This window comes from Toxotes jaculatrix, chromosome 4, assembly GCF_017976425.1.
Source record: "Toxotes jaculatrix isolate fToxJac2 chromosome 4, fToxJac2.pri, whole genome shotgun sequence".
NCBI lineage: Eukaryota > Metazoa > Chordata > Actinopteri > Toxotidae > Toxotes > Toxotes jaculatrix.
The window spans coordinates 832272-838603 of record NC_054397.1 but is presented as its reverse complement, the minus strand read 5'-3'; the positions used below and the strand labels follow the sequence as shown (position 1 = coordinate 838603).

General features: G+C 51.5%; 1 long non-coding RNA gene across 1 annotated transcript; it reads right to left on the bottom strand.

The window, feature by feature from the left end:
* Positions 1–373: 373 nt before the first annotated feature.
* LOC121180237 lies at positions 374–4569 on the bottom strand. Its single transcript, XR_005893938.1, has 4 exons — positions 3909–4569; positions 2072–2162; positions 719–784; positions 374–586 (listed from the first exon to the last, which is right to left on the bottom strand). It is a non-coding gene; the product is annotated as an uncharacterized LOC121180237 (long non-coding RNA).
* Between the last annotated feature and the right edge of the window lie 1763 nt (positions 4570–6332).

The window sequence follows — 6332 nt, the reverse complement described above, 5'->3', positions numbered from 1 at the left end:
CGGTAATGAGGACGAGTCGGCAGCAGAGCAGCGTCGCTCATGAGGTCAGGTGACAAGAAAGACACCTCCTGCTGACACTATGACCTCTGACCTACACTGCCCCCCAGCTCACCTGTTTGGTCCCAGCAGAAGAAGGACACCTCTGAACCAGGTGCTCCAACGTGCTCGTCCTGTAAAATAACATCTGCTTCAGCAGCAGATGTTCGCTGTCTCCGTTCTCGCTCAGTGACTCACGAGGTCAAACATCTCCGTTTCTGATTCTGTAAAGCTTGATTTTAGCACCGACGTCTCCACTGAGCAGTCCGGGATCCAGAGGACGAGCAGCCACCTCGCAGTGAAATCAATGTCGTCACTATGACAACGCTGCTGTAAATGGGTTTTCTCCACGTCCGGGTGATTCTGTATCGACCTGCCGGCGGCTCACAGGTGGCAAACGGCTGCTTGTGTTTATTAAAGCTGCAGCAGCAACAGTCTGGATCCTCCATCATCACATCAGCTCATCAGCAGGAACAACATGTTGGACGTCAGCTCAGGGGACTGAGACAGGACAGGACCTGGGCGATGGGACAACTCCATACACAAGCACCTGAAAACAAACACGGACACCTGGTCTGGTTCAAACCACAGACGGGAGGAGAACATCTGACTGACTGACATCATTTCTATAAATTTGTCTTTGAAGCATCTGAACAAATTATTTTAGTTTCTGTCACATTACATTTGTCCGTAGGACACGATTGTCTCGGGTCTGGCTGTGCTTCAGTCCCGTCCAGATCAGGTCTCTCTGAAAATAAAGAGGAAGAGGAGGAAGAGGAGGAGAGGAAGAGGAGAGGAAGAGGAGGAGACCACACCAAACCAGGTGAATCGAACCAAAAGGACAGAGAAAGACTGGATGAGCTGTGGATGAGCTGTGGAAGTCAGAGCCCAGGTGAGCTGAGTTCTCCCTGATGAGCACAAGCTCCACCCCCCAGACTCTTTGTTTTTCCTTTGGTAAAATCAATGTGCTTCATATTACACACAATCTTTATCCACACACACACTGAAACCAATGATGTGTATTTACTGTAAAACATGTTTGTATTTTACTGAATGATCAGAGTCTGTGTGTTTCTGTGTTTCTCCTGCAGATCAGAGACAAACTGTTGTGTAATGATGGAAAACACTTGTTTTTTCTTTGACTCACAGTTTGTGCTGGTGTGTACTTACTGTACAGTGCTGTGCTGTACAGTGCTGTACAGTGCTGTGCTGTACTGTACAGTGCTGTGCTGTGCTGTGCTGTACTGTACAGTGCTGTGCTGTGCTGTACAGTGCTGTACAGTGCTGTACAGTGCTGTACTGTACAGTGCTGTGCTGTGCTGTGCTGTACTGTGCTGTACTGTGCTGTACAGTGCTGTGCTGTGCTGTGCTGTGCTGTACTGTACAGTGCTGTACTGTACAGTGCTGTGCTGTGCTGTGCTGTACTGTGCTGTACTGTGCTGTGCTGTACTGTACTGTGCTGTACTGTGCTGTGCTGTACTGTACTGTACTGTGCTGTGCTGTGCTGTACTGTACAGTGCTGTGCTGTGCTGTACAGTGCTGTACAGTGCTGTACAGTGCTGTACTGTACAGTGCTGTGCTGTGCTGTGCTGTACTGTGCTGTACTGTGCTGTACAGTGCTGTGCTGTGCTGTGCTGTACAGTGCTGTACAGTGCTGTACAGTGCTGTGCTGTACAGTGCTGTGCTGTGCTGTGCTGTACTGTGCTGTACTGTGCTGTGCTGTACTGTACTGTACTGTGCTGTACAGTGCTGTACAGTGCTGTACTGTGCTGTGCGGTGCTGTACAGTGCTGTGCTGTACAGTGCTGTGCGGTGCTGTGCTGTGCGGTGCTGTACAGTGCTGTGCTGTACAGTGCTGTGCTGTACAGTGCTGTGCTGTACAGTGCTGTGCTGTGCGCTGGTCTGGGTTCAGTTCCCACGTTCTCTCATTAGCTCTGCTGAGAAGTGATTTACAGTCGTGCTGGATAAAAAACATTCTTCTGTGCTCAGGCAGCGTCCAGTAAAAACACAGTGACTGGAATCACAGCTATATTTACCGCCTTGCTGATGGAGCGCAGCTGGAAAATGTCCCGGCTTCTGAGAGATGAAACATTCATCTCCATCTGTCTCGCCTCCGTGTTTCTGGCTCTGAGAAGAAAAAAAAGCATGCTGTTATCTTGACGGCTGACCTTTGACCCGGCCTGTGGGCCGGGCGCTCTTCAGTTTCTCTCCATGAAACAGAAACAAAATGGCAGCTGTGTCGTGTCTCTCGACACCCGCCCCCCCCCCCCCCCCGATCTCCCATGAGCCTTTGCTTTTCTCAGAGTCCTGAAGCAGTAGGTGTCTGCCTCAGATCAGCTGATAGCTCTGCAGGCGCGTCACCACCACACACACCTGAACCATCAGAGACACGCGCCCGGGCTCAGACACAGGAAGTCACGCTTCCCTCCTGAAGGTGAACTCCCGAAGCATCCATCACGCCGGGGCGACGGGTCCCGCTCTCAGCCGGTGCAGACCTCCGACAGAAGGCTGCAGCAGCCGGGGGTCGTAAACCTGCCAGCGGCTCCCGCAGCGCCGACCGACCGCGCTTCAATCTTTCACCGTTTATACTCGAGCTGTTTGGGCCCCGCGCGCTGCGGAGCCGCTTCCCGCTGCAGCAGCGCTGCGCTGTTCACATTTATGAGCTCGTTTCGTTTTGATGAACAGCAGGACAGCCAGAGGACACCGCAGCCCCTCCACCCCCCCTCCACCTCCACCCGGCCCACAGCTCCGCTCAGCTCCAGAATCCAAAGATCAGTTTCCAGCATTAATGACTGAACCCGGCGACTTTTCCCGAAGCGTTTACGGTAATTTAACGTTTCCGGAGTCTGACACTGCAGTTTGATGTTTCCACCTTCAGTCACAGCAGGTTTCCTCAACACACCTGCACCCACTGATCTGATCTGAGATCAGTGTGACTGAGCTGTGTGACACACAGGAGGAACAGGTGACACACATCAGGCCAGGACAGACAATCAAAAGACAGGAAGTGAGTTGGGAACAGACACACAAGGGATGTATCTACAAAATAAAACAGGAAATACTAAACTGAAAACACAAAAAAGCCAAAGTAAGAGTCCACAGGTGTCAGTGTGGAGGCTGATGATGAGACGACCTGTGGGACTGCTCACTGCACACTGCTCACTGCACACTGCACAGTGTGAAACAGTGTGAAACACAGTGAGACAGTGAACATGATTAAGTCTGTACTAAAGAATGTGAGTGAGATTTAAACAGAGGTTTTAACATAAACGGACAGAGTCTCAGAGTCAGCAGTGAGAACATTTCCACTGATCACACATGAATCATCTCCGTCGCTCCACAGGAAGAGAAACGAATCAAATGCATCAAATATTTGCAAAAAAGAAAAGGTGGAAATGTTTCTGTAAGTAAGGATGATAAAAAAGAAGAATGAGGAAAAGAAGGACAAAGACGGGAGGAACCAGGTGAACCCCCCCCCCCCCCCCCCCCCCCCTCCCCGCCCCCTCCCACACACACACACACACACACACACACACACACACACACACACACACACACACACACACACACACCCGCACCCGCTGTCTTCGCTGGAGAAAAAGCAAACACACACACAGAGGACGACGAGGTCACGTCTTCCTGTGAAGGACGAAGGATCCTTCCAGGAAAAACACTCCTCAGCAGCTTCCTGCAGCGACAACTGCTGCTGCACGCACGCACATGCACGCACGCACACACGCGCGCACGCACGCACACACGCACACACACACACATCACAGTAACGTCAGTACACAGTAGCTCCGTGGCCAAAAACAGGAATCTACAAACACATGCACACGATATTTAAAGGGAAACTCAGTGGATTCACTGTACCTGCATCAGTCAGCCGGAGTTTCCCTCTGTGAGGAGGACGCTTCGTGAAAAACTCCAGGCCTGTTTCAGGTTTCTGGGGCTGATTCTGGGATGTTTGATGAACTCCTCTCAGAAATGTTCACGGCCTGATGTTAAAGCTCTGATGTAACTTGTCAAACCACCGTCGGCTCCTCACATGATGTAAAACAGACTGAATTGGTCTCCAGTTGTTTTCAGTGCTGAGTGGAAACGAATGGAAGCGAATGACTAAACGGATTAAAATGATCTTCAGTCAGAACAAACATTAAAGGGGTGAAAAACAGCCGAGCCACGCCGGGTTAGCCTGTGAAGCGTGTCGGCATCAAACGGGTCCGATGAGTCGTGGATGCTGTGTAGTTCTGCCAGAGGAGCCTCCGGATCATCCGAGCCAGTTTGCATCAGAGTTTCATCAGGTGTTTCCACAGCTCAGGGTGTCATGGTGTGGGAGAACCAATCAGCTGTCTCTGCGCTGCACACGCACACACACACACCTGCGCGCACACACACACACACACACACACAGACGCAGCGTGACAACAAGACAAAGCAGAAAACACTCCGAGGCCTCGGGCTGCAGGCTGGCTGCCAGGTCCACGTGTACACGGGTGTTTGATAAAACGGGAGTGGTTTAACCCTCAGCCTAACCACCTGCGTGTTCGTCTGGGTTGAACTCCCGGGTCTCGGTCCCCTCAGGTGCAGCGTTTCACGCGCTGACGTCCGCCCAGAGTCCGTGAGCTCATGTCCACCCTCGGCCCCATCAGCTGCCCCGACACACCGAGCTTCAGCCAGCCGCCGCTGAGAGTCACCTCTGCTCTGCACACACACACACACACACACACACACACACACACACACACACATGTTGTGTTGCCATGTTGGAATGGTTTCACTCGTCACGTTCAGCATTTTGTTTCGTTCCGTGTTTGTTTGTTTGTTTGTTTACAGTTGATTCAGTTTTCTCTTTTTGTTTGAAGTCAAACATTAAACAAAGGTCACAGAATAAACGAAGCTCTGAGAAGCGATGCCCAACATGTCCCATCCAAGTCTGCTGCCCTCTGGTGGCCAGGAGCCCAGTTCACTGACTGAAGTCTGACACGTGTGATCCGTTTGATGGACTCCATCAGCTCGGCACCGTCGGGCTCTCTGCCCGTGAACTCTGACCCAGACGGTGGTGACACACCGAGTGTTTCACAGAAGGTGAAACAGGTTGGAGTTTTTATCGTCTGCACAGTCTGTAAAACTAACACAGCAGATTTACACTACACTGAAATTACAGACAGGCTTCACTGAGCCCGCCTCCTCGCTGATCCAAACAGGGCTCAGGACAAAGCAGGGGCAGGTCCTGACAGGGAGGTCAGCCTCAGGTGACGGCGTGCTGCCCCGTGGCTGTCATCAGGCCGTGGGAAGCTGCGGCGGAGGGGTTGCTGTGGTCTTGGGCTTTGTTTTGGCGGGAAGGACAGCGAAGCATTGTCTCACTCTGACATCACGGAGGTGGGTGGGGTTTTTAGCTTCATGTCATCACAGGATGTTTGGTACCACTCTCTGACCCAGGCTTCATTTATAATTCTAACTAATGCTTTATAGCTCAGTTACAAGCCATTAATAAGAAGAACTGTTTGGTTGCCAGGTTGTGGAAGATCCTCTCTGATGGACCTTTGACCTTTGACACTTTCTGACTGAGACGCAGCGCAGACGAATCCTCGGTTGTTTGTTCTGTTGTTCTGTCCAACACGTTTGTATTTCGTGTGCTGTAATAAACACTCTGACCTCCAGGAGGCGCTGCCATGGCTTCACATTTATGACACAGGTGTTTTTTCTCATCTGTGGTTAATATGATGGCGTCATACAACACATATGAGCTGTTTGCTGCTGTGTTGGAGTCTGAACCGTCCTGACGACCTCGCTCTGATGAAGCTCCGGCCGCTGCTGAGGTGTAACTCTTCTCTGTTCTCTGCGGTTCGACTGTACAGGAAGCAGCAGAGCGTTTGTAACACATCTCAACCGCACTGTCATCTGCAGACAACACGGACGCTTCCTTCCTCATTTGTAGCAACAACACAGAGGAACCCTGAGAGCTGGGTCACCGCTGTCATGTGAGCGAGAAAAAGGCGGGAAAATCTAGCAACCGCCAAACCCTGCACGGAAGTCACGCACTCAGAAATACTCTCACTTCTTTACTACGACTCTCACTTCCTCCGTGTCAGGGAGCGACGAGGGCGAACCCACGGCTCAGCCTGCGACTTTGACCTCAGGTTGGTTCGTGTGTGAGTTCCAGGTTCAGTCTCAACGAGGAAATCCTGAAACGACAACGTGAAAATGTTCAGGTGTCTCTGCAGCTGATGGACCTACAGAGAACCATCAGCTGCACACTGAGTGTCAGCTCAGTGTGTGCTGGTGTGGCTGTGT